Raw genomic sequence first — 27604 nt, forward strand, 5'->3', positions numbered from 1 at the left:
ATCCTTTGGAATTACCAGGATTTCTGAAGTGATTACTCATAATTTTTGGCCATCTTCTACTAAGTCACCAAAAATACAATGAGGTATTTGTACTGTAAGGAAAAGGCAGAGGTCCTCTTAGTTTTATATATATTTTAGTGCTGTCAGTGTTAATCTCGTTAAAATGACGTTAAAATGACGTCATTTTAATATTTTATACATTTTAAAAATATATATAATTTTTTTTTATTCCCCTCTCGCCGCTGCGGGTGGTCTATCCTTCAAGCTCGGGTCCTCTACCAGAGGCCTGGGAGCTTGAGTATCCTGCGCAGTATCTTAGCTGCTAGGACTGCGCTCTTCTGGACAGAGATCTTGAATATTATTCCTGGGATCTACTAGATTCACTCGCCTAACTTGGGGATCACTGCACCGAGCCCTCCGACTACCACTGACCCCACTGTTACCCTCCACATTTTCTCGAGCTCTTCTTTGAGCTCTTGGTACTTCTGCAGCTTCTCGTGTCCTTCTTCCTGATGTTGCTATCATTCAGTAATGCTACATCTATCACCTGGTGTGATAGACCCCAGCCTCTATGGATCTTGTGCTCAATAAGCAGCTGGATAGCGTAGTGGCAAGACTATATGGAACGGGAGTTATGAGTTTGACTCCATACCAGGACTTCTACATCCAGTAAGGGTCCCTAGGCTAGACCCCCCCTATGCTAACTAAGCCTCCCTCAAACATGAGCAAGAGACATAAATATGAAGCAATACCGGCTTGGACATCACACCTGGCAAGGTCCACGTCAGGTGTTGAGGAACAATTACACCCTGAGAAGTGGGCTGCTGGAACAAGATGGCTTAAGTGAGCACATATTTAAATGAACCGTCTACCAGGCTTTCATGTAGCTTCTTGCAAAGCACAAAGGAATTTTGGACTGCTTGTCATCAGTCCTCTTTAAATACAGCTTCTGACTTAAGATTGGATTAATGAGTGGATTGTTCCTCCAAAGACTGCACTGGATCCGGGACCCAAAGTAGCCCCCAACCATGATGCTCACTCCACCGTGCTTCACAGTTAGAACAAGTTTTCGGGGTACAGTTAATTTCATCCTTATCATAGTGTTGTGGATTTTTGTCCAAAGAACAAAGTGTTCTTTAACACCTACACCTACTTTGAATGTGGTTTGCATGCTATCCATTCCATTACATCTTTTTTATACAGATTTTTCTCATCAATGATACATGAACACAGTTTTTGCTGGTGTTTTCTTGTCACCCTTGAGTTCTTTTTCAAATCTTTCAGGATTTCAAAATGTATTCTTGGTGTTATCTTTGCAGGACGCCCACTCCCAGGGAGAATTGCCTCCATTTGCTGACAGCTTGTCTTTGTGGATTGATGACCAGCTAGGTTTTTAAGAAGCTTTTGCAGCCTTTCCAGCTTCATATGTCTCTATAAAGATTTTCTAACCCCTTTAAAAGTTGTTGTCATCGAGGAATGCTTCACACAAAGCTATATTTCCTCAGAAAAGCAGACTTTGTCTTTAACCAGATTTTGTCTGCCTTTTTTTGTAGAGAGAGGCACCTCTGCAACCTACGCATCCAATCTCATTTTCTTAATTGTTCGCTTACTTTTTCCTCAGTGTGTTCAGTAAAAAACATGAAAGGTATGGCAGTTTGTTTGTTCTCAGTTCAGTAATTTTGTCTTTGTCTATATTTGTGGCTTTGAGAATTTTATTATCCAAAATTCTGATAAGTCCTGGCAGTACACCTTATAAAAGAAGCTTTATACCTCAGGGTTATTCTGCAGTTGCACACTAGTAACAGACTGGCCCTCTAGATAGTAACCTTATCCACCATCACCCTACATTGTTATTGCACAGCAACATTTTGGCTCCTGAACTGAAATTAAGTGAGTTAAATCAGCCTCTGCCAGCTGCAGACCAAGATGCTTTTTTTCTCCTAATTAAAGACAAACAGCTTAGAGATCTGTCCACTCTTTCCAGCTGTCTTTCTCTCTCTTTTCCAGTCTCTGCCTCCTCCTCATCCCTCATAATGCGTGTCAGGGGATAAACAGTGGGAAGTTTGATGTTGTGCAGTTAGGAGAGAGACATGGTTAGGGAACGTGGAATGGATGTGGACAGAGTGTATGTGTAAGCCCGGGAGAGGAACAGGATTAGTTTGGAATGCTGTGCTTCCATTTCAAAGAAACTGCTTTGGGAAATAAGACATGTTGTTGGCTTTACCTCAGCCTCATATATGCTCGCTTATTCTCTGCCAGCCTTGTTCATCTCGACTTTAAACTTTCTATTTTCACATGTGTGTGTGTGTGTGTGGATGGGGGAGCAGAGGGTCACAGTGTGTAGGAACAGGAACATGCTGAAATGGAGGGTTGTGAATTAAACATGCATGTTCTTTCTGCTTTGCTCTGCCACTGTGGTCGGATGCTACTCTTAGTGTCTCTGTATCTGCGTGTGCATGTGTGTGTGGGTGTGTGTGTGTGGATGTGCGCGTCTGTCCCAGCCTGGGATGTCCCATATCAGTAGGGGGCATTTGCCCAGGTTCTCTGCTGCGACTCTTTAATATTTAACACCTGCTCCCCTCACCTGCTGTCACTTGCTGAAGACACATTACTGTGTCATTCACTCGCTGAGCTCTTCCACGCTTTCACCTCTAATTCTTTCCCTTTCTCTGCCATTTGTTTCCTTCATATCTCCCTGTCTCCTCCAGTCCCACGTTTCTTTCTGAGCTTCCTCTGCTTTTCCCTTCTCCCACACATCTCCATTTGTGCTGCCACCTTATCCTTCTCTCTTCTGTTTTTTTCATTTTATCCACTCTTACTTCCGTGGTTGTTATTCTCAGAAGGCTCAGGTTGTGTGAAGAACAGCCAGCCATGTTAGAAAGATTTGGGAAGTCTTGCTGGCCTTGAAGCCTGTGAAGCATGCTTGGATGATGGCTTTGTGGGTCTGTATGTGAGAGAAATAACAAAAAACCTCAAAAGAGGAGGGAGGGAAAGAGAGAGTAGCTCGGTTAGTATGGTTACAATGGTGACTAAACCAGACTACATCATTTAGTCCTGTTTTCCTGGCTCCTGTGCTTCTCTGGCTCCACAGGGTTTGATGCCTGGTTCCTTGAGCTTGGCTGAGCACCACTTTGACACAACCGACTGGCAGTGTGAACCACATTTGAGGTCTTTTTCTCCAAATATAGTGAATCAATTATGACTAATTAAAAAAATATGAAGTATGTCCACACTAGCAAAGGTCTTTATCCACACTAAAATACCTGAAAAATAGGAAGCCTCTTCTCTGTCTTATTGTTTTGGTCGACAAACATCTAAGCAGCAACATTCACAGCAAGCAGACGCTGTGTATTATTAAATGTAGGTTAAAGAAATTAAAAGAGGTCTTCAGTATTTTCTGGAATAAACACACTGTTAAACATGGCCAGAGTCTGAAATAATGAGGCCGGTGTATTTACATGTAATTACTGTGAACCAAAGGTTCAGGCTTCATACTGCTCGCTCAATTTCTGACAGGATTTTTCATACTCTTGGCTTTTTATGATATCAGAGAGAGTGAATATCCTTAAGATCCTGCCTGGCTGTTTTCGCAAAAGCCCCACCCACCTCCTATTCAAACCAATCAGAAGACAGTTCTAAAGAATCCATCCATCCAATTTTTTCTGTTAATCCAGTTCAGGGTTGCTAGTCCAGTTATCATAGGACGAGAGGCAGGTTACACCCTGGATAGGTTAGCAGTCTATCACATGACTAATACTGTCTGTCACACACGATTATATTATACATACATTCTATATGTATAATATAAAATATATGTTAAAGCACCCAGAGTGTAAATATGACTGAGTTGCAGCCATCTGTGGTGAGTTGTGCCCATGCCTATTTCACAGTAATGTCTCTCAGTTTTATGTACAAAAAATATAAGAAATTTATTTGTTTTGTTTCCAAAACCTCAGTTTTCCTTTTACACTGAGATGTTTTTAGAGTCATTCACTTTGGAGACTGTTTTAAAAAATGTGTTTAGTGAATGGAAACTCCGGTTTTGTCGACACATAGGGGGAAAAACCTGTTTACAGTTTCTGTTTGGCACTTTCTTATGGTAATGCAGTAAAAAAAAATAACTAAACAATACCATAATGTGGGTCATATCACGGTTATCCTGGAAATAACCATTATGCTGATATGCTGTTCATCAAGCCTGTGAATGTGACATAGCTGACGAACAGACTTTGACTTATCCTAAGTGCACAGTGAAGTCACCGTTTGCAGAGGAGCCAGACATCTGCCAACTGATGCAGCACATCAAAGACTATCATTGCTTTAATGTTACACACCTACCCTTAAAAGTGGTGATGAAATAATATATGTGGCCACTGCCAGCTCATCACTAGGCAGCATTTTACTGCTTCAAACATCAACATTACTGAGTTCATCTAAGGTCATTTCCTGTTGCAGCATTTGCTGTCATCAGCTGACATGATAAAGTGTATCAAAGCTGTTACCAATAAAAATAATACCTCGTGTGCATTCAGAGGTACCAGTAAGTGCTACATGCACTTAATATTTGGTCCTATAGAACTCTTTAATATCTAACACTGTGTGTGTGTTTCCACCTTTGGCATGTTCATACTTTATATCCAATCTGTTTCTCTTTTATAAAAAAAACAGGGTCACTTTTACTACGCAGTATAATTAAAGATCCTATGTGCTTAACTCAAATAGAAACAAAATTTTTATGACTTTTTTTTCCATTGTTGAACATAGAACAGCACAAAATGTGCACTGACACAAATCAGAAAATGGACAACTGAAAATGAGAGAGAAACAAAAAGACCAAAAAAACATCACATTTGTAGCATATTTCATTAAAATTCATCAAAATTGTTTGTGGGTTGAAGAAATATATTTGAAACTTGAAAGATTTAAAAAAGCAGCTGGTCTATGCCCTATTGTGTTAAACAGGATATTGGAACTTGGCTGTCGGGTGGCGAGGTCACCATTTCCAAGAAGAAAAGAGCTGAAGCGTTTCTCCTTGTCATGCTGTTTTCTGTTGATGCTTTTTTCATTAGAGCCTCAAAGTATTACAGCCTGTTTTAATTTGCTGGGTGTCAAATTCTGCCATTTTGTAAAAGCTTCACTGCCATCATCAGTTGTGGTCGGTCTCACTCGCAACTTGTCAAATATGAATGCTTGTTAAGGATGTTTTGGCATCTCAGTCATAGTCAATCGTTTGTCAATGTGCAGGATCAATGTTGTGACGGATGATATACCACAATCTTTTAGATACCACGTATCTTTTACCAAATGTAACAAAGGGGATTTGGTGAAAACACAAAGATCCCCTGGCTCTTGTGTAACGTTAATAGACATCATCATTTTTTTCTTTTTCAGTAAAAAACTGAAAACTTTTTGTGAAGTAAAGTCAAGTTGTTAAGTAACCTTGACATGACCCCACTGCTCTGCAGTCCTAAAGCTCTGAGCTGAGCATTTTTGCTACTTCCAACCCAGAGTTTTAAAATTGGACGTGACAGAGAAGCTGTTCCTACCTTATTGCCTTATTTGTCTACAGTAGAGACAATAACTTATGAACTTATGAATCAACATCATGTTGTATTAAAATGGGCGCCCTGGTGATGAGGTGGTTTCCACTGTTGTGTCCCAGCAAGAGGACCATAGGTTTCTGTATGGAGTTTGCATGTTCTCTCCAGCTTCCTCCCGCTGTTCAGTGATATGCATGGGGTCAGTCTAAATTGACTGTAGGTGCAAATCTGATGGTTGTTACAGGTCATACCGTCCCTGAAAGCTGGGATAGGCTCCAGCCTCCATGCAACCCTCAATTAGACAAGTTGAAGAGAATGCATGGATGCTGTTTTATATATAGTCTTTAAAAGTCATACATACAGTATGGTATGTATGACAGTGGTATCTACCTATCTAAAACAATATCAGAATTTTGCCCTCAGTAACCACATCTTCCCAAGAAATCCTCTATAGATCAGCCTCCAATCTAGTGTCAGCTTTGACACGTCTCCCTTTCATCATCATTACCTTTTAACTTGGAGTGCTTTTTATCTGTGAACAATGATGTTCTCTCTTACTTTTGTTCTTACCTTTTAGTACACGTTCCACTTTCCTTGTCCTTGAATTTTCTGTTTATGAAGTTTGATTTTCTGTAGGTTGTCCTAAAGAAACCTACAACAAACTGGCAAGACCTTACAGACTTGTTAAAGATCAATCTGGGAATTCATGCTTTTGCCGTCCATTTCTGTGGAGAGATAAAAAGAAAAGAAAAAGAAAACATTGCTCTAAGTACACGATTGATAAAAAAAACCCATAAATTTTACTTGACTGGACCTCCTTTGAGATATTAAATCCAAATTCAAGCAGAAGGCAACTGAAGCACAGTAGTAAGATAACAAAAACTTGGAGAAAAATAATACTCTTATTCAGTTCTGGTGAACTGTGCTTTACACGCATCTTTTGATTTTCTTTCTTTCTTTTTTCACCACCATCAATGAAATGGATTTTGTTATTATAGTAATACAGTTATTAGTGAAATGTTGATCAAAAAAGGAAAAAGATGCTAGAAAAAAAAGGGAAAAGACACATAACAACAGTCCCTGTTTAAAAGTCGACGTTTGTAGATATAAGCACATTAGCAAAAGTTGCTTTTCATTTAATCTGCACACTGCTGAATGAGTGGATCACTGCCTTGAAGGATGACAGAAGAGCAATCCATTTGTTTCCGTTAAACAAAAGCTCCTCTGATCCGACCTTCTGCTCCCACTCTTCACATGATTGCTTTAAGTGAAATAATTTGCATCCAGTGATGTGGACGACCAGTCTGAAAGGTCAACACAATCCATTAAAGCCATTCTACTTTGGTTCTTTTTACAGTTTATCTATTAAAGGACCCTGGATATCAGTGCACAATGTATTCATTACTATAATAGCTATTTATTCAGTGCTATCAATTAGGAGAATGAGTGTATTTACCTGGACGTGACTTTAAACTCTATATTTATACTCAGAAAGGACAGCAGGCACACACTTTACATCTAAGCTATGGCTGCTATTTTTACTCAGGGAATATGTCAGTTTTGATAACTTACCCACTTTCTATCCAAAATTACAAATACAGTACATAATTACAGGAAGAATACAAACAGTTATGGGTGAGGGGAAACATACAGTATGCTATCACGATAATTTGCGTGGTGACATCAATCCAGGGACAATAAATATCAATATTTTATTAAATAAATTAAAATAAAAACTCTGGCAATACTATAAAAACAAGGGCTCATCTGATGTACCACGATCCTGTGAGAACGTCAGCCGAACAAACTACATCCACCACTGGTCGCACTTAGCTTGATAAAGCTAGCTCCTAATTCACAGCAAGCTAATGTCTCAGTCACATGAGTAAAGAGAGAACAACAGTCTCCTTGTATCTACAAGAAAATCAGTGGCTGCCTGGTGATTGTGTTGAATTCTTTCACATTCTCCCACTGAATGCAACCTTTGGTGAGTGAGTGAGTGAGTGATTACCCATAGCTTGAGGGTGTTTCACACTCATAACCACTTTTGTTTACAAAGTGATGGCACAGGCCACCAGGTAGGATCATCCAGGTCATGGTAGTCTTAAGAGCTTGAAAAGAAAATGAGAAGTGAAACATCTTAAAACAACGTGAAGAAGTCCAGTTAACTTCTTTTTGAGGTCTTTTGTCTTCATCAATGAGCATAGCTCAAGAAGACTGGACTCATCTGGCTTTCAGCTGGTTGTATTTTGTTTGGTTGCTGAGTGCAAATGTAATCATTAAATGTTTCTGATCAGTGTTTCTATTTAATGTGAATTTCTTTCATTTAAACAGCGGTAGATATGTCATTTTTGGCTATTTATCTCAGTTAATTGCTGTATTATCAGAAGCAGATTAAATGTAATTGCTAACTTGACCCCATTCAGTCGCAGACTGATAGCAGACTGAATCTGTCTTATGGCAGCATTAATGGCAGGTTGTAGTGTGAGTGCTGATATGCTTAACAATCTCATTTTGCAGTAAGAAAATAGCTGAAGTATATGTTACTGGAATACTGTTAAAAGCAGTATTGAGAGTTAAGTATTGTGATAATATCATATTGTTGGGTGTCTGGTGATTCCGACCTCTACGTTATGCACAATTGCAGCTTTTGAAATTATACATGCATTGGTTATGATGAAATTTAGTTTAATTTTGCCTCCTTTGTATGACAGTATAAATGGATGTAGACAGCCATTTGTACCAATGACTCCTTTAAACAGAACTACGAATATGTCTTTTGAATAAACCAAGTTAACTTGCTTGTTCAGAAATGTTTTATTCCATTTCAGCGCCTCGTTATTGTATTCAAAATGTTCAAAATGTCAGTAAAATGACTCAGTATGAGGAAAATGGAAAGAATCTCAGCTATTGTGATGCTCAAGCACCGTCATATTCCCATCTCGCTGTGTGTCGAGCTAAGTGCTAAGCACGCAGCAAGATGTTTAGGATCAGGCTCTGCAAGTAATCCCTGCTTTACCAACCCTTTGAAACACACATTTTAAAGGACATGCAGATTCACTTTTTATTTACTGTTTTAAGCCAGTGATCGTAGTAACACAGAAGCATTCTTTGCGATGATGTTGTGCTAAAAGTCCGTAGATGTAAAAAGCCTTTGGTTATCAGTTGGTTTCTGTTGACACCAGGAGCAGAAGTGCTGTCAGTCGCAGCTGATATTTGACAGAATAGTCTTTAAGGTCCTGGCTAGTGGTGTTGCTGCCCAGCCTAAGCCTCTGCTTTTTTCCTACTGTGGTGACTCAGGCTCATACAAGTCAGCTTTGACACTGACAACGCCTGGCGTTCATGGGGGCAGGAATGGTCTGCCCTTTTTCCTCTTGGGTGCAAATTGCCCTTTTCAAGTAGCAATCAAAACTTTTCAGGCCTTGCCCTGGCCCTTTCATAGTTCATGACCTTCTCTGGCTCAGCTGAGTTAGAATTAGAGCTTTTATTTATTTTTTGCCCATGCCCCTGAAAACTGCCTGAGCAAGGCAATGCTGACAACCTATTATCAAATGTGAAATAATCCATAGCGTCATCTGCTTGCTTATAGTGGGAAGTCATTTTGGCTGTCCAAAATGCCGATGTCAACTCGGGTGCCCTTAGCTCATCAGAGCTGAAGGAAAGGGAAAGAAAAAACCTGAATGTTATCTCAGAAAAAAACTCCCTCTGCACTTCTCTCGCCATCAGCTGAAGTCAGAACATGTCACCGGATTCAAACTACTCTGCTACATCTGGCCATAGTGATAACAAGTAAAGGATGTGTCGTTCCTTTGGCTTAAAGTTGGAAAAGTTCCTTGCATCGCAACAGCTAAGCAATATGTGTCCACATTAAAATGCTCTATCTCTAAAAGTAGAGAGAGAAAAGGTTAGCACTAAATGCTGCCATGGACTTCCATCATGCTGACACATGCAGCCAACGCAAACAGGTAGAAGCAACATCGATCTTTATTAAACTTAGCTAAGCAAGAAGTCTCAATAGAGAAAGCATGGAGAAGCAAACCAAAGTGTTGTGCAACAAAGGTAAAAACTAAATGAGACACAAACTAGTGGAACTGACAAAGCCTAGAGATGAGGAACACAGACGTGGAGTGGCACAGCGCACACAGGCAATCTGAAAAAGACTGAGGGGAGTGCAGAGCAAAGTACAGAGACCTGCGTTAGGATAAGGAGGTAACTTCACTAGCTCACTTCTCTGGGGCAGGTTGTGTTTGTGATAACAGGCCAGCAGGTAAGAAATCGCAGCCTACTGGGCAATCAGTTCTCTGGAAAATAGTTACAGTTCCTGAAAGATCCAGTTGGCCTCGGTGCACAGATGGTAAGAGGGTCAGTCGTTATAGGAGACTTTAAAGTCTTTGTCTTTCCCTGATGGAATTCAGTAGAAATATATATATTCTCACGAGAAACTGTATTCCCTACATGTTTCCCTGATGGTTACAAACAGTTTTTAAAAACCTGTATTGTTCTATATGCCTTAATGCAGCACCATATGCTACTTAAAAGGTTTAATTCTCTTTGTTCTTTACCTTCTCTCAGGTGTTAGCAGCTAAGGGCTGCTGGAGCTGTAGGAAAAGGCAAAGAGTGTCTTGCACACTGTAGGAAATTCTGTCCATTTAGGGCAGAATTAATTCAGCAGGAGAGGCTGCACGCTTGTAATTATACTCAGATCTTGCCTGTGTTTTAATGATGGGGCAGTGATACTAATAATTCTAATACCTGACGCAGTGGGCTTTTTCCCCCAAGCTTTTCTTCTTGGCTTTGAATGTCTTTATTTGCAGTAAATAGAGCTTTTACATTCAAAGGCCTTAAAGTGTGCAAATGTTCTTGGAGGGCTTTTTAATACTACAGACCTACATGCCATGCACGGTGCTTTTCACATCACCACCACTCACGCAGCGCTACTTTGATTGCAGCAGCTGTGCTCCTTTTAGTCTGCGTTGTATCTTTAACCTCTTTGGATTTTTCTAACATTATAGGTTTCCGTTCTTTTATGTGTGGAAACCCTGGGTTGATTTATCGAGTTGATAGCCTCGTCTGTGAAAGCCTGACGCTGCCTGTTGATGTTAGGGTAAGTGAAGCCAGATAAGGATAAAGATAGCCTTGTATTGGTGAACTTCAGGTTAAACTGGGGTTGCTCAGGCAATCAAAAAAGGAAGGACGGAAGAAAAATAACACAAAGACACGCAAATAAATTCACCAGCCACTTTATTAGGTACACCTTCTTACTACTTAGTTGAACCACCTTTTGCTTTCAGAATGAGCTGAATTCTTTGTTCACCAAGGTGTGCTGGAAACATTCTCATTCTCATGGTCCACATTGACATGATTGCGTCACACAGTTGCCGCAGATTTGTCAGCTGCAGACCTTTGATGTGCACCTCCGGATCCACCCTATCCCAAAGGTGCTTTTTTTATTGAGCTCTGGTGACTATGGAAGCCATTTAGGTACAGAGCATCCTTACAAAACCAGTTTGAGTAGACCAGAATAACTTAATCTGAATAATAATAAGTGAATAACATGAACACGAAGACTCCTAAGTCAAGACTCCATGACAAACAATGAGACATAGAGGGGCACTGGGTTTTATTAGGTACCCTTAATACTCATCCTGACAGAGTCTGTTACTACATAATGTGTCGATCTTCCACATGGAGGAAATAAACAGATTCAAATGATATCTTGCAGAAAGATCCGAGTTGCCTTGATGTATCAAAAAGAAATCAATAAAACTTCACTGAAGTTTAATTTCACACATCCACACATCTCACATCAGTAGAATCTATGTCTAACTTTACGTTTCGTCCACCGATTCATTAATTTTAAGCAACAACAACAAAACCCCTGCAAAATTCTGACTTTTTTTTTCTGTGAAACATTGTTGACAGTGTAACAGCACTTGTGTAATTATGTGTTTGTGTGTGTCTGCTCTCTGTTTATCTGTCTGTGTTGGCAGTGAGTCTCAGTTATTGGTGTTTGCTCGCTGGAAGCGGCTGCTGAGGATGTCAGTCTCTCCACAGCAGAGCTGCTGCAGCTGTTTAGCATACACTGTGTTGGTGCGTCCTGATGTCTGTCTGCGCTGTGTGATGGAACAGCAGGATGTCGCTGTCAGCCAACAGGTTCCTGTGTCTCACACGCACTGAGCGAGCTGCGTTAGCCGGACTCGCCGTCCCCCACCTGTGTTTGTGTTTATGAAAAAGAATGTGTGCACGAGTGCTCACGAATCACTCAGATCTGTCAGCAGTCATCTCTGCCTCAAACAGCCCAGCCCAACGCACCCGCTCCGAGTCTATGTTAATATATCTTCATCTTTTTTCCTGCTTACCACTGTCATCTCTCACAGTCCACGCTTTCCATCTTTTGCCCTGTTTCACTCCTCTTATAACCTCTTACTTTTCAGTCATCGTCTTTTTACTTACTCCCTTTCTTCCCGTCACATCTTGCCACTGCCTTATCTCTTCTCCTTTTTTCTTGTCACCCCCCCTCCTTTTCCTCTCCTCCTTCTCTCACGCCCCAGTTCGGGAGTACAATGAGATGGCAACGGCAGGGCTGTGTGGTGCGGTGCGGTGTGTTTGTCTGTGTGATGTCACACTACAGCAGCTCCATGGTGGCTCTCTCTTTTTTAATCCCCATGCTCACAGACCACGCTGCTATTTTAAGATTCTATAAACCTTTTCAAAGAAGCTTCGATGGGGAAAGCTTGTCCGCGTACTGTGCACCAAGTGTGTTTGGCGAGAAAGAGTGAGCGTGTGAGTTTTTAGTTATGGTTGTATGTTTTTCAGTCGTGGTAGCTGAGCGCACGTAGCATTTTTAGGCTTCATGTCAAAATTATGAACTTAAAGCCTTTTTGAACAGCGAGCAAGTGTATACCTGGAAAACAGCCGTCGCTTCTGAATCTATATGTACTATGTTAATTTTTTTGCAGAGCCACATTTGCGTTTTTGCTGGGTCATAAAATTGTTAGCGTCTCAGCAAAAAAAAAGTCAACTTGAATATTTAAAAAGCAAAGCCGGTGTTTTAATAAAACAGGCGGGACCTCCAGACAATAAACCTGGCAGTAAAACTTGACTCAAAGAATATTGCCTGCTCATTTTTGCCACAGCAGTGTAATATCTCCAGTTGTGAACTGTTTGATCCCTCGGCCTTCGTCATATGTCCGTTATTAGCACAGAGTAGCAGTTCTCTCTTTTCCGTAGCGCTTGGTCTGCCATTTCTGAGTCATTGCACCTTTTAAACTTATAAAAAAATAAAGAGTGGCACAGCCGTGGCACAGCCGTGGCTCTGAGCCAGCGCTGCACCTGTGCTCCTTGGAGGGAAAGGTGAGAAAGAGGAGGGATTTTCACTTATTTGATAGACTGCTTAAAACATTACGAGACATTCAAGGTCATGACAGAAATATACTTCTCTGCCCTCACAGTAAAAAATTCACCATGCTAATTACTCCAACAGGGTAAAAGCCCAGCAATAAAGTGTCACTTAAGGAGAACAAAATGCATTTTAGCAGCTAAAAGTCATATGTCCTGTATATATTATCCTGTGTTATGACTGATTCATTAAAATAAAGTACACTCTGGTATTGTTTCGAGACGGAGCGCTTCCTGAATTCAGCCTGCTTCTATTTGAGGTGCTCTTTGGAAGGGATACATATAGGCTTTGTGTGGTAAAACATAGTGGAGTTTTTACATAAACTCACCGTGAAAAAAAGGCATGTTCGTTTTATTTTAGAGAGGGAGTGCCTTGCAGTTTGTTAACATTTAAGCCTAAAGTATACACTAGATTTAAACTTTATAGCTGATTTAGACTTATACTGCTGTACACAGCTGTTACATACTTTATACTAAAATAATTTCGTACTAAATTGTTATATTTACAAGGTCAACGTGTGTATATATTACCTTACAATCATAAGCCCTGTGACAGGCGGTCTGTCCAGAGTGCAACAGAAACTTGCCCAATCCCAGCTGGGATCGCTTCCAGTCGTCCTGCAGCCCTGAATAGGATAGGTGGGAGAGAATGGATTCATGGATGGATAGAAGTACTACAGTCATACAGCAGATACAACAATGTAAAAGTACCTTTGTATCACCCACAAATGGGAGTTTTGTGGCTTTAGTATGAAAAAGGAGCACAGCATAAAACTAACAGGTCGTAAATTTGATCATAAATCTCTTGGTTCAGTATAACTGAAATGATAACAGAAAATAGAGCAAGTTAAGTGAATACTTCCAGCACGCGACTAAATGTGCATGGTTGTATGTGTGTTCCACCATCGCCGCTCTTAACATTAACATCTGCTGTTACAAATTCAAACAAATGACCAGCACTGTTGTGTTCTGGAGTGGACAGTCTCACGGGCCCTGTTCCACACTAATAAATGTGTTGCACTGGTGGTGTCCTACAAATGTCCCCCAACATTTCTATTTCACTGGGAAATTCTGCTGTGCTGAACTGCTGTGAGCTTTCTTTCTTAATAGAGACTGTTTCCTACATGAAATCTACAACCTGCCTCTTGACATTATCCCCAGAAGCCCCCTTAAGGGCTTTCTGATATTGTCGGTCCAAGTGTCATCTCCACTGTAAATAGCTCTTTGGCCACTGGGGCTTTTCCGTCCTGTTTTATACATGCAATGGGCCGGACTCTTGTTAAAATTACACAGTCTTTTGAACCATTTACATATTGGTGACTGTGTGCTGCTTTTGAATAGTAAGCACACTTGCCTGACTGCTGGTTCTGTCTGTGTTTTCCTCATACACTACTGCAGTGCCTTTGATAAAGTAAATCATACAACTAAAACTGATTGTTCTGAGAACCGGGCTAGTGCAGACAGCTCTGTCCTGGCTGTGCTTACATCATAAGCAGGCACCAGAATCATTCGGACAGTTTTTCATTTACTTCGACTTAGATCTTTCACGGGGTCCCACAGGGTTCGATTCAAAAGACATTTGTCTTCTACATTAGTTTGCTACTTTACTAAGTCATAAACTCAAGATTTACATTTCCTTTCACTGCTATGTTGAGAACACCCAGTGATATGTCCTGCTAAAACCTATTGATTTGTACAGTTCAGAAATGGAGCATTCACACTGTGAGGAAATACTCTGCATTTAGCCTGTCTGGACTTATTTGTTTTTATCAGTATTATCAGTTGCAATTGTGTATGTTATCTAATATGTTCTGATATGAAAAGCCTTTTGTCTTGTCTTGTTTTTACCTAGTGTATTGCTGCAAAGATATAAATAATGACCACATTATTTTATCTTTTTAATACATTACTGTGCAAAAGTTTCGAGTCACCCGCTTCTTTTCTTATATTTTGCTAAAAAAATAGAAAAAAGGTGCAACAGTTTATCGAAATGTGCAAGCATACATGGAAATACAGAATAGAAGGCAAAAACTGAGATTGTACAAATTATTACTGTCTCGAAAGGCTGTGCTGAAGAATATGACCACCATTATTCTTCAGCACAGCCTGAACTCTTTTAGTCAGTAGGCTTCAAGAATGCTTCTCCAGGCTTCTTGAACGACACAAAGCTCTTCTTTGGATCTTGGCTGCCTTTTATTTTATTCTCTGTCATGATGATCCCACACTGCTTCAATAATGTTGAATTCTGGGGAGGCCAATCTATGGCCGATAGCGTTCCACTGTGTGCTTTTCTGTCCAGGTATGTTTTTACCACATTGGCAAAAAAATGAAGCCACTGCCGACTCTGCACTCATAGTTTAATCATTTTTGACAGCAAAAATGTCAAAAATTACATTATATTTTGTTCCTTAGAAGCAAAATATAAGAAATCATGGGTGGCTCAACACCTTTGCACATTATTGTATAACTATAATTCCTTTTCATTTACTAAAAAAACTGTATTAACATAGGCCGATAGGATACCACATAGCATCTATAGACTGTCTCCAATTCTGAGACCACTGCCTTTTACCCTTTTTCTGCTGGATTACTTAAATCCTCGCACATGTGGACTGGTCTGTCTTTCATGTCCTGCCTGACGAATAGTACATTGCTGCCAGTCTTATAAGAGAAAGGTAAACCAGATTTCCCCGTCAGCTTGTCTTAATCTCACACTTGCGCTTTCATAGCACAGATGTGTTGCGTATGGTCTGGCATTGTAAGCCTAACTGTGGTTGTTCTTTAAAGACCCTTGAAATGGCTCAAACATCAGTTCCTCTTTATCTACAGTTTGTTTATGTCACGGGGGATTCTTTATTGATCCATATTCAGAGGAGTCACCTTTGCCTTTTCTTAGACTATTGACATATCCTGACATAGAGTATTTAAATCAACTCTTTTATATGTTGCTCACAGCAAAATTGATTTTATAACCTTTTTTTTGCACTTTATGAGGACACAGTGTTTTCTGTGCATGAGTGAATTTATGGGATTGAGAATTAAGTACCTCTTCGTAGCATCAGGAGAAGATCAGCATTGACGAGATTACATACCACTGTCACTGTCTATCAGGACAAAGAACTTAATAGCCTTTTATATCAGAATAGTCCAAGTCTTTGACATATGGACTTCTAAGCTCCAGTTGTCGATGATAATGACAGTGATGTCAGAGATGATAACGACTATGATGACAGCGATGAAGATAACAATGACAAGGATTTAGATGGTGATGAGTGGTGAAGATACTGTGAAGACTAGAGAGCTCTTTTTATCTCTGATGTCAGGAAATGGGAAATAATAGTCATCACAGCAGCACTGAGGTCATTCTCTGTAATTAGATTTTTATGTATTTTTTTATTTTTATTAAAAAGGATTTCACATGTCTCTGCGCAATATTCAGATTATATGGAAACAGTGTTCATATTATATGCTAATGAACGGTAAAATAACATCTACATTAATAATGTAAACATCTGCTGTGTAATTAAAGTGGTCCGTCCCCTGAAAAACAAAGCTGTTCACTGCAGTGTTTGCCTTCAAAATCCCACTAATCATGTAGAATTTCATTTCAAAGTTATTGTTTGAATATATTATCAGCGATTCAGCTCAGTGAAGAGCTGTTGTTGCGAAAACATGTGCTCAGCACCACAGATTAAGAACAGCATCATCCAAATCATCAGCGTTAGGAAAGTACATTTCCTAATTAAGTTGTTAGACAGTGACGCGAAGGCTTCCATGGGAATTAAAATCAAGACAAATCAGCGCAATTAAACACCGACTAAACCAGAAGCCATGGTGACTCTTTATTCATGGTATCTTTTTGACATTCGTTATTATTCCAATAACTTAATTAATGATGCAGACACACACATGCTCATACTTTTGGTAGTAAACTGGGGCAAATTAAACAACACGGTGAAAATAGGTGCACGACACAGCCTGACTGGGTCTGACCTGATATGAACTGAAGCAGTGTTTTATGCATGTGTCGATTGAACAAACTTGTCCATTAAGCCGCTCGGCAGACGGCAGTGATGCTTCTCTTGGGAGGAGAGTTAAGGATTTCGCCTGGATTAGATGGATGGCTGATGATTTGTGGAAGACTGGTGACAAGAACACTGCGTTAACCACTAGATAGCTGATGCATCGTGAGCGTTTTTAAAGGTGTTTTCACCGCATTGTTTTGCCTTCATTAGACAGATGGCAGAAGAGGAGTAGCTGCGAGAAAAAAAGCGAGGAGAAGAGATGAGAAATGACACGCAACAAAGGTCAGCAGTGGATGCAAAGCAGGGACATTGCAGTTCATTGGCCATGCCTTCACCCCCAAGCCAAAATAGCGGCCCAACGTTCAGAGCATATTTTAATTAGAAGGTAATAAAACTATTATGATTTTATAGTTTTAAAGTTCAAGGCAAATGCATACTCGAACATTTTTTGCGACCTGTTTGCGTTACAGGCTCAGGCTCATACTGCATTCATTAAACTTTGCAAACAGGCAGCTTATTCTTTCTTCTGCTGCAGGAAAGCATGACAGGCAGAGGCAGCTAATCAAGCAGTCACACTCTTACTGTATGCAAAGACTCAGTGGTGGTAAAAATAACATTAAAATGCTACCATATTTTTCAGTTCTCAAGCCAATGAGTGCTCCCCTCCTAGTTAACCCCCAGTAGTTAAGATTAATTTTATAATCCCCCAAAAACTTTTATAAAATCTGGGTGCGATCACAGTCTGTGATAATCCTTGCCTATTCCAGCCCTGCCAGAAGAAACATCTATTGACTAGCAGAGTGTTGTGTAATTATCTGAAACAAAGATAGGTGGCAGGCTAAAAGTTCTGTATTTATTGATACTTCTACTGTAGAGTTACTGCTGCAATTCTCACTCACGGTAATTGGTTTGGTGAACAAAGGGCTGAATTCTCCAGAGCAGATATTCTCCATAGGTGGAATACCACCTCCTAACTTTTCGATTGTTTTGATATGCCAATTACTGCAGCTGCCATGTAACCCAATCAATCACAGTTAGGACGGTGCTTGACAAAGTCACAAGACATGAGGGACCAGTAGCTTCTGTTTCATATCACTCATCTCGCAACTGAAAGCAACTGCAAAATACTGAAAGAAGGAGATTTTTAGATCCATTTTATTAAATTGTAGTTAAACACTGGAGCTGCAGGTTGAATATAATATACAAGGTATATGAGATAATTCTTCATGAAAGAAAGTCCTGTTGCTGTTTTAATTTAATTTAGTTCAGGAACAATTAGTTGTTGCGCAACTTATATAACATATGTCATTGGTCTGACATACTAGTGATAATAATAATGTATACTTTACTGATCCCGTGGGGAAATTCCTCTCTGCATTTAACCCATTCACTCAGTGAAGCAGTGGGCAGCCAATGGCCATGTTGGTGTCAGCAGAAAGCTCTTTGTGATTGCTTTAGTTGCTATAGATTGTTTGCAAACACGTGCCCTTTGAACCACATTGGCTGAAGGCACTTATTTTTCCTTTGAAGGCAAACTGTTTCTACTTTCAAACATACCTTTTTACAGGTTTGCTACTGCTTGGTGAGTAGTTGGGGAATAGTTGCAGACAAAGAGGTAGACAGCACCGTCTACCTCTTTGACACCAATTTAACCTCCAGCAACAAATCAAGGCAAATCAAGACTGGCCTGGATGTTGCGAGGGGGTCACTGAACAGCCTCCAGGGGCTTGTGATGGACATCCTAAACTATGAATGCTGAGCTAATGTATCCTGTATAAGTTAGCTCTGTTGGTGTACATGAAAGATAAATTAAAAAAAACCTCTTTGTACTTGCTAATGGGTTCATGAATATGTGGTACTATATTTACAATCCCTGATTATCATTACCACAGCAGCCCAGTAGCATTCGTTACGTAAGTTGCCCAATCATATGTAACACTGACATAACTACTGACATATGTAACAGCTACAAATGAGCTGTTGCTCTACATAATAGACAGATACAATGAATGATTAAACCTGCAACATAGTGTTTCTCACCACTATCTACTGTACAGGCGGGCAACCATTTGTGCTAAGACTGTGAGCACATACCTCGAGGCATCCACCGTCGACGTGCTTTATGCGATCTATTGGGAGAGAGGAAGAAGGTGGTAGAGGGGGAAACAGACAAAGAAAAGGTAGAGAAAAAGTAGATTTGAGTGAAGCCTGTGTCAGAGGCATACCATGTTGGTGTCAGTTCCACTCCTCTTCCTCCATGTTAAGAAGTTTCTCTCTCCCTCAGAGGGAAAACACACCAACTGGCCCCGAGACACAGAAACTAAGAAGAGACACGGACACTGGAAACAATTGCAAGGACATGAGGAGATAGCAAAACAAAAGCAGAGTGATAGTTTTGGTAACAAAACACTACATGCAGCTGTGCTGTTCAATTATATGCCTTGGAGAGCTGACTTCTCTGTGTGTGCTGCATCTCCATTCAAACAAACAACTCAGCTTTTTTTTTTTTAATATTTGCTCATGTTTCTCTCATGACATTTCATTTAGTCTGTAGCTTATCGTGCACAGAGAGTGGAAATGCCAAGCCATTGATCTTGAGTAATATCAGGCTTTCAGCCCATCTCTAAATGCAGGGAAGTATCCATGTATTTGTTCAGGAGTACACAGTCTCTCCAGGTGCTTTTACATGATTATCTCTTTACTACACTGGCTGTAGCCGAGTGTTCTGCATTCAGAAAATAAGGTATAAGGCACATTACTGTAGAAGGTGACATATGGGGGTGTCGTGTGAGCTATTCAGTCACATCAACTTGAAGACAGTTTAGGGTTAATGAAAAAAATGAAAAAACTGTTGCCGTCGCGAGCAAGGAAAGCCCCCAAACTCCCTCCAGGTTATGTCTCCGGATGCTTGTTTTGCAAAATAAATGGATCGTTTTTTGGCCCTAGCTTTCTGAGTCATGATAAAACTGACATCCAACCCCTGGTGGAAGTGCTGCACTGTTATGTAACGAGAGAAAAAAGCTGATCTCTTAAATAAGGGTACAAAAATGCGTAAAGGGGTACCCATTAATCTTTCCATCCATCCATTTTCTTTCAGCTGTCATAGGACAAGAAGCTGGGTACACCCTGGATAGGCAGTGAGCCTACTGCTGGGCTAATACAAAGAGACAGACAACTATTCGTGCTCACATTCACACCTGCGGCCAATTTAGAATCACCAATTAACCTAACAAGCATGTCTTTGGACTGTGGGAGGAAGCCCGAGTACCCATCCACGCAGTTTCTTCAGCTTATCCAATTCAAGGTTGCGGGTGGGAGTTGGAGCCTATCCCAGCTGCCATCAAGGGGGAAAGGTGGAGTAGACTGTTGAAATGTTGACAGGTTGCCAGTCTCTCACAGGACTGACATAAACAAATAATAAGCAAATAAACAGCGCCATAAAAAAAACATCAAACATGGTGCAAATATGTGTTAACTGCTGAAGAATATATGTGTATGTATTTTTTTAATCCTTTGAAAATGTGCACATGGTTACTTTAAGGTGCACTAATTGGCCCTGTGCATTTTGCATGTGTAGAGACATAGATATACTTTTACTTTACCTGTATTTCTGAGATTGAGTGACTTTATAGTCACCATATGGCAGCTGATGTCACTGATTAGCTATACCTTAAAGCTGAGAGGATGCAATTAGTTAGTGAAGTCAACTGAAGTATTAATTAGATGGTAGGAGAGCCATTATCTTTTTGTCGTTTCGGTTTGTTTTAGACTCAATTTTCTCCTTTCTATAGCAACGGAGCACTAAATGTTATTTTCAGTCACCAATAATTATGTGAGACATGCATGCAGATGTGTCTGTGCTGCAGAGAAACTGTCTCTTGAGTTACATCTTTTAAGTCAGAATATCTCATATTTTGTTGTTAGACTTTTATCTTCAGTACTTGTGGCAGTTAGTTTGCTTTTAGTGGCTCCTTTTCTTTAAGCTGGGCTGGGGACTTGAGCTTGCAGCCAAGCTGTACACTTAGTGTGTGTGTTTTGACTAAAAGCAACAGGAAGCTGCCGTGTTGTGACCCCACAACCTGTGATATTGATTTAAGGCTTATTTTGTACGGGCAAACTGGACAATTTTGTGCACCGAGCTCCTAATATGACACGTTTAATTCTTGTATACCAAAGTGAATGCTGTTTTGTTATACCTGCCATTATATTTAATATGTTCAAGACAGATCAAGAATACAAGGATCTTGCATTTTTACCTGGTTTCCTGTCATATGTGAGACAGGCAGGGAGCTGCAGCTGTGGTGCGGTGTGCTGAGAAGAAAGAAAAAAACTCCACTTATGTCGCTTTCTTTAAATCACAGATGGTGCTGTCCTTCTGGTTTCATCAGTCCGCGACCTCCAGTGTGCAGTTTGAGCTTTTTACTTCTGACTGGTGAGAAAAGGTTAGCACCTCCAAATCGGAGGTTGTGGCTGGCTGTGTTCAGACAGAGGGGAGCGTCTGCATCAGGTGCAGCAGTTAGAATACCTTTGGGTCATTGTCACTTATGAGTGTAAAAGAGGGGCCAGGAAGTTGACAAGTGGCGTTGCTACGTGGGTGCTGCACCAGAATGTGGTGGCAGAGGCAGAGCCAATTTAGAAGAGACAGTGTGCTGGTCAAGATAAACCACAGTCCTCATCTGTTGTTTTTCAGGAGCCTGAGCTTGTTTCTGAGAAATGAAATTGGGGGATATGGATACTGTGGTTATCCACAGGTTTGCTGGCCTTAAAATTTCCAAGAACGGTCAGCGTGTCCAGGCAGAAACTGTCCTTGGTGCTTCCTACTGGAAGTGTCACCTTGGAAAGGAATCCGAAAGAAAAAGGTAATTATATTTTATAACTGTCTGCCAATGCCACTGGATCCTTTAAGAGTGGCTGAAGGATGTTACCTGGGAAATTGTCTCTTGTCCATTATATTTGCTCACATTCAGTTATAGTCCTGTAAAAAACTGGCAGCTTCAGAAAATTGATATTTATGCACTGACAGTACCGTGCCCTGTAGTAGCTTCACCAGCTGAGCTACCTGAACTAGAGCTGAAACGATTAGGGAGTTAAAAGTTAACTTAATTAAAAAAATATCCATGAGGAATATGTTAATTAAGCCACAATGAAGTCTACTATGAAAAAACAAAAGATAATTAAAAATTTCTGCTCATTAGAAGTTGACGATATAGCTTAAAAATGATATCACAACATTTCAGGGAAATTTGAAATGACGATATTTCTGATGATACAGAAAACAAACATACTAAGATTGCAGCTTGCAGGCAGCAGCATTTGTTAGTGCAAACAACATGAAGAGCATTTTCCATCCTTTGTTTCCAACGAGCTGCTGTCGTAGATGACAGACTGCCTAATTCAAAGTGTGAATCTACTAAACAAGGTGCCAGCAGCAGCAGCATTATAGTGTAACGGTAGTGACACAGCATTATATCCATTGATACAACATAAGTCAAACACAAGCTCAAAAGTGGCGTCATTAGCGTTTTTCCCATAAAAAAAAATTATGTAAAATTGTGACATAACTGCACATAAGACTAGTGTAAAGATAACTAAAATAACTTTCTCCTCATCAGGAGCTTATTTTCTACCTGGGCTGTTGTATGTTGAGTTGAGCATTTTAGCCAGCTGCTTAAAGCCGTCCTATATCTCCATTAAGCCGCATCAGTACTTTCTATCCATCGTTTCCTTTTCCTGTCATAAGGAGTCCAACTAGTGAGTGCTTCAGTGATGCTCAGTGAAGTCATTTGTTTAGTTTTGGGCTGCACATCAACAGCTGCTATAGTCTCCTTCTCATGTGCCTTCATAGCCTTGTTTGTACTTGACGGTGTGTTTGTTGCCTAAAGTGATTAAAATCTAATGGTCATTGGAGGGCTACACACAGATTTCATTTTCAGACATAACTGACATATACACACATATATATGTATGTATGTTGTTATTTTCACACTTGACTGAAGCTGATTTCTGGGCTAATTTAACCAACTGTCAGTGCGCCTCAGGGTGGCTGTGGCTACAATGTAGCTTGCCATCACCAGTGTGTGAATGTGTGTGTGAATGGGTGGATGACTGGATGTGTAAAGCGTTTTGGGGTCCTTTGGGACTAGTAAAGCGCTATACAAATACAGGTCATTTACATTATCACCGTGCTCTGTGAGGGTAAGTCTAGCAAATGGTTTCCTGCTGAATTTTCTTAAAATGACCCATTATCCCTGTCAGGGCCAATCATAGTAGCTGCAGCCCACACTAAAAGTGTTGTTCTAAAATATGAAAAAGAAAAAAAAAAGGACAATATGTGTGAGTTCAAAAAGAGTACAGATAAGCGAGGAAGTCATGTTAGTCAGGGTAGGCAGTGGGATTTGTTTTTCTATTTTTATCCAACTAAACTTGAGTGAGTATCCATGTTATTTTTTATTAGATGTTCCCAGCCAGTCAATAATTCACACTAGCAACCTTTGAGTCATAGTCCCACTTCTCTGACCTCCATACAGAGCTCTGACTCACTTCACATAATATGATGTTTCAGTATCCAAATCAGGAAAATGTGCTGCAGGAAAAAAAAAAAAGCCTTCAAACGCTTTTAGACAGCTTTCAACAACCTCGCTATTAATCCCTTATGATAATTATACTTGAATATATTTTGCAATACTTCAAACAGTTTCCGCCATATTACACTGGAAGGAGAGCTTGCGTGTTTTACGTAGTCATTTCTTATCCTGTTTACTGTCATTTTTTTAAGCTGCTGCCCTTGAACTATTAAGAATACCTCGCTTTAAGAGTGTGAACTGCAAGCATTTGATGAGGCAAAGATAAAGAAGTGCAGCGGCGTGGCTATAGATGGATTAAAAGAAAGAAGAGTTTTGTTTGTGTTTCTGAGGTGATGCCCACTTTGGCAAGTCAAACTCCCTTCACTGCTCTGCTCTGCTCTGCTCTGCTCTACTCTGCGTGGGTTGTTGCTGTATAAATAACACTCTCAGAGCAGATCAGAGAGAGAGAAAGAGAAAGAGAGAGGATGAGGGAGGCTGTAACAGCAGAGAAAGAGATGGTGAGGGAGATTTGGGCGGGGGGGCTTGAATGTTGGAGGGGCTACAGCAAGCGAGATGGTGAGAGAAAGACAGAGAAACAGTTGATCAGAGTGATTTTAGTGTTCAAGAGGAAAAGAGAGCAAAGAGAACAGTACTGCAGAGAGAGAGAGGGAGAGATGGAGGAGATTGAGAGCGCTTGTAGAATAATTGAACCATATATGGTAACAGTTAAGTATGAGGTGATCTGAAAAGATGAGAGAGAGAGAAAGAACAAGTGTGAGAGAGAAATGGATGTGAAGATGTACAGTACGAACCCTTCAGAGAGAAAGAGAGGGAGAGTTTTGTGTGTGTGTGTTTGTGATCTCATGAGATGGACTGTCTTAGGCGGTGCTTGTGTGACACCATCAGCGTTAGTCACGGTGAAGATGATTAATAGTGTAAAGATACTGCAGCAGCTCATCACTGCCAAACAGCAGATCTTTAATCATTTGCTTACATACACAACAGCTAATTCTGCCATTTTTTCCCCATGTTCGAGTCACACGCACAACGCGATGAACAGATACCGCACGTTTACAGTGAGACACACGTCACAGTAGTTTTTGCAGATTCGTTCCTAAAGATGAAATAAATGACAGTTATACAATTTGTGTAGGCGTTTTATAGAAATAACACCTTCCTAAATCTTTGGGGGGGGTTTAAAATAAAAAGAAACGTTAATTAATGGACGAACTTGTGAAGTTAAATGAATGTTTTTTGCCACAGTAAGCTGTTAAAAACCATTCTTACGTCACCCTATGGATGACAAAACCTCTCCCTCTACCCTTCACATGATCCCTAAATAATTAAGTGGCCATTGTCACAGTGACAGTAATTAAATTCAGTCGGGTCACATAGCTTTTCTCTCACAAAATGTTAAATATGTTCTCGGGGTGTGTGTGTCCATCAAAGTGGTTTTTACCCGGGGCAGGTGGACTTTTTTTCACATCTTTGCATCCGAGTGTTGTTGTTTAGTTTTTTTCACATTACGCTGAAAAAGCAAGAAATGAAAAACGTTGAACTTCAGGTACGTGTGCTCGTCACTGTCAATTTACCCAGCTGTCCAGTCCTAGTGGATGAGGAAGGAGGCAAATATGACACAAATCAATGGTCACATCCTGCAAGTACAAGTGCCAAACAAGTGTGAAGGAGAAATTAACACTGCTGCTCTATGAGTGTCCGTATCTGTAGCAAATGGCACCACCACACGGCCACAATATTCACACGGAGGAACATTTTGTTAGCTGTGGATCTACCTGTACAAATACCTTTGTGGATATTCTGTATCATAGCAAAGAAAGCTGCTCCGCTACACCTCCAAAGTGCTGCCAAGTGCTCCCAGCTGGTCAAACGGTTTGTCTCCAGTTGCTTTGGTCGACACTGCCTGTTAAACTAGCCCAGGGACCAGATACAAACTTTTTATATTCAAATCTATCCATTCTCTTAAGTGCATATCCAATTTAGGGTCGCAGGGGGGTATCCCAGCCAAAACAGAGTGTAACTTTGACAGGTCTCCAGTCTATTAAAGGGGTCACATTTGCACCTACAGCCGATTTACAATCACCATTGACCTGACATACATGTATGTGGGAGCAAGCTTGAAATTCTGCAGAGTTCCATGCAGGCTCAGGAAGAACATGCAAACTAAATACAGAAGGGATTCTAACCCAGGACTTTGTTGCTGTGCACCCCTAATAATCTCATAAACTGAAATACAACAAACTGGAAGTGAAGCAGGAAATCCAGTTCATCATAATGTCATTAATTCTCTGTCAGGTTTCTTTTCAAACTCATGCATACGGATGTTTGTAAAGGAAAAAATTTGAACACTAGGTAAGCATCACAAACATTCAGGGTACAAGTAGGTTTGTTTTTTGTTTTTGTTTTTTGCTTTTTTGTGGGGGGGGGAGGGGGGTTGGGGCTTAAATGTAGTGAATGGATGATAACAAAAGATAAACTCAGTGCAAAGCAGGAAGCAAACCAGTTTCTCTGATGGCAGACGTGACTGATTCCATCTCCACCCTTTCAACTTCCAATGCGGACTTTCTCGCTTTTTAAAAGAGGTCTCTCTCTCTCTCTGCAGCTAGTGCATGAAGGCACAGACACCAAAGGGCACCTTCATGTATCTCTGTGACACCAGCAACATGTGTCAGGAAAGCAGTATTTACTGCCCGGGTTTTGTATTCTCCCATATAAATCTATTAAACCTTTCTGTCTTACAAACATCGCAGCATGCGTGTTCAGCAGAATTTTTCCAAAATCACTATATCTATTAACACTGCAGCTAATATGCATGTTGTGAAATCCTGCATTGAACTAATAACTAAAAGAAGTTTTATTCAGAGCCGAAAAAAATTCCCAGCATTGGAAAGCATTAACTATTTGTTAACTCTTTAACTTTCTCAGATTTTCTTTTGTTCATCAGAAGATGAAAAATCCAAAAAAGTAATGCTTAGATTTCTGCCAAATATGTTACGACAGATTCACTATGTGTACTGTACATGGACCAATTGTTATTGCGTGCATAATAAATGTATTCTGCATGTACCTAATTACACGGCACATGAGTCTGTTCAGTGTAATAAATCCAAACACAAAGGTAGATGACATAATAGATGATATTATTGATGTATAGATAGACAAAAAAAATAACTTTAATTGTGAATTGTAATAATGCTTTTGTTTATATATATATATATATAAACTTGTTTGGAGGAAATCATTTCTATCAAATGTGAACATGTGAATTCGTAAACAAAATTAAAGCGTTATTAATTGTACCCCGGCTGTGTGTGAGCAATATGGAACAACATGGCCTACCTCGCTGCAGCACTTTAATGATGGCCAGAGGTGTTGCTGGGCTAGCTGATTGTGATGCATCCTAGAACACTGTTCTGCAGACCAGTGCTAATCAAGTGTTATTGGTACGAGGCTACATAGCAGAGGACTTGAATCAAAGTAGTGTGAGAGAGGCCTACATCACTAAGGCCGGTTAATGATGGCCAGCGGTGCTACAAGCCTGGCACATCCTAAAAGATTGCAATGCAGAGCAGCACACTGCAGATGCTTGCATCACAAGTCTGGCAGGGGTTATGTAGATTATTTTAGGCACTCTTCACATTTTATTAGTTTTACTGCAAGATGTTGAAATAGTAGTTATTAGGATGTGTGGACTGGAGGTTCATTCTTGAACTCAGAGAACGACTCGTGCTACAAAACGAGCTTTTTGGGAGCGCTGTCTGACAGCCTTTCTGTCTTGTCTACATTTTTTTATCAATGTGGGAAAAACAACAGGGGAACAAGCAACTCCAAAATCATCTGATAATAGCAATCCAGCTTGAAGTGACACCACTATAATCTCAATAATGGCGTTCCTGTGTAGCAGCCAGCAGATTGTCATTACACATGTACTGGAGGGAGGGAGATTTTTGACCTCAAAACAAGCATCATTCTTTAGGTGCAAATGTCTCTTTTCTGCTGCTGGGCTGAATTTTTGGGAGTCTTGCTGGAATATTTAGCTTTTTTTCTCTTTCTTTCTTTT

The 27604-nt window shown here is 40.3% G+C and overlaps 1 protein-coding gene and 1 long non-coding RNA gene across 3 annotated transcripts in view; both read left to right on the forward strand.

Annotated features, from left to right (window-relative positions):
- The window catches only part of grin2ab (glutamate receptor, ionotropic, N-methyl D-aspartate 2A, b), a 114239-nt gene that overhangs the window by 36748 nt on the left and 49887 nt on the right, over positions 1-27604 (forward strand). The window lies entirely within an intron of this gene.
- LOC120728631 lies at positions 269-27498 on the forward strand. Its single transcript, XR_005694761.1, has 2 exons — positions 269-21822; positions 26147-27498. It is a non-coding gene; the product is annotated as an uncharacterized LOC120728631 (long non-coding RNA).

The sequence above is a fragment of the Simochromis diagramma genome, unplaced genomic scaffold, assembly GCF_900408965.1.
Source record: "Simochromis diagramma unplaced genomic scaffold, fSimDia1.1 OVJJ01000302.1, whole genome shotgun sequence".
Taxonomy (NCBI): Eukaryota; Metazoa; Chordata; class Actinopteri; order Cichliformes; family Cichlidae; genus Simochromis; species Simochromis diagramma.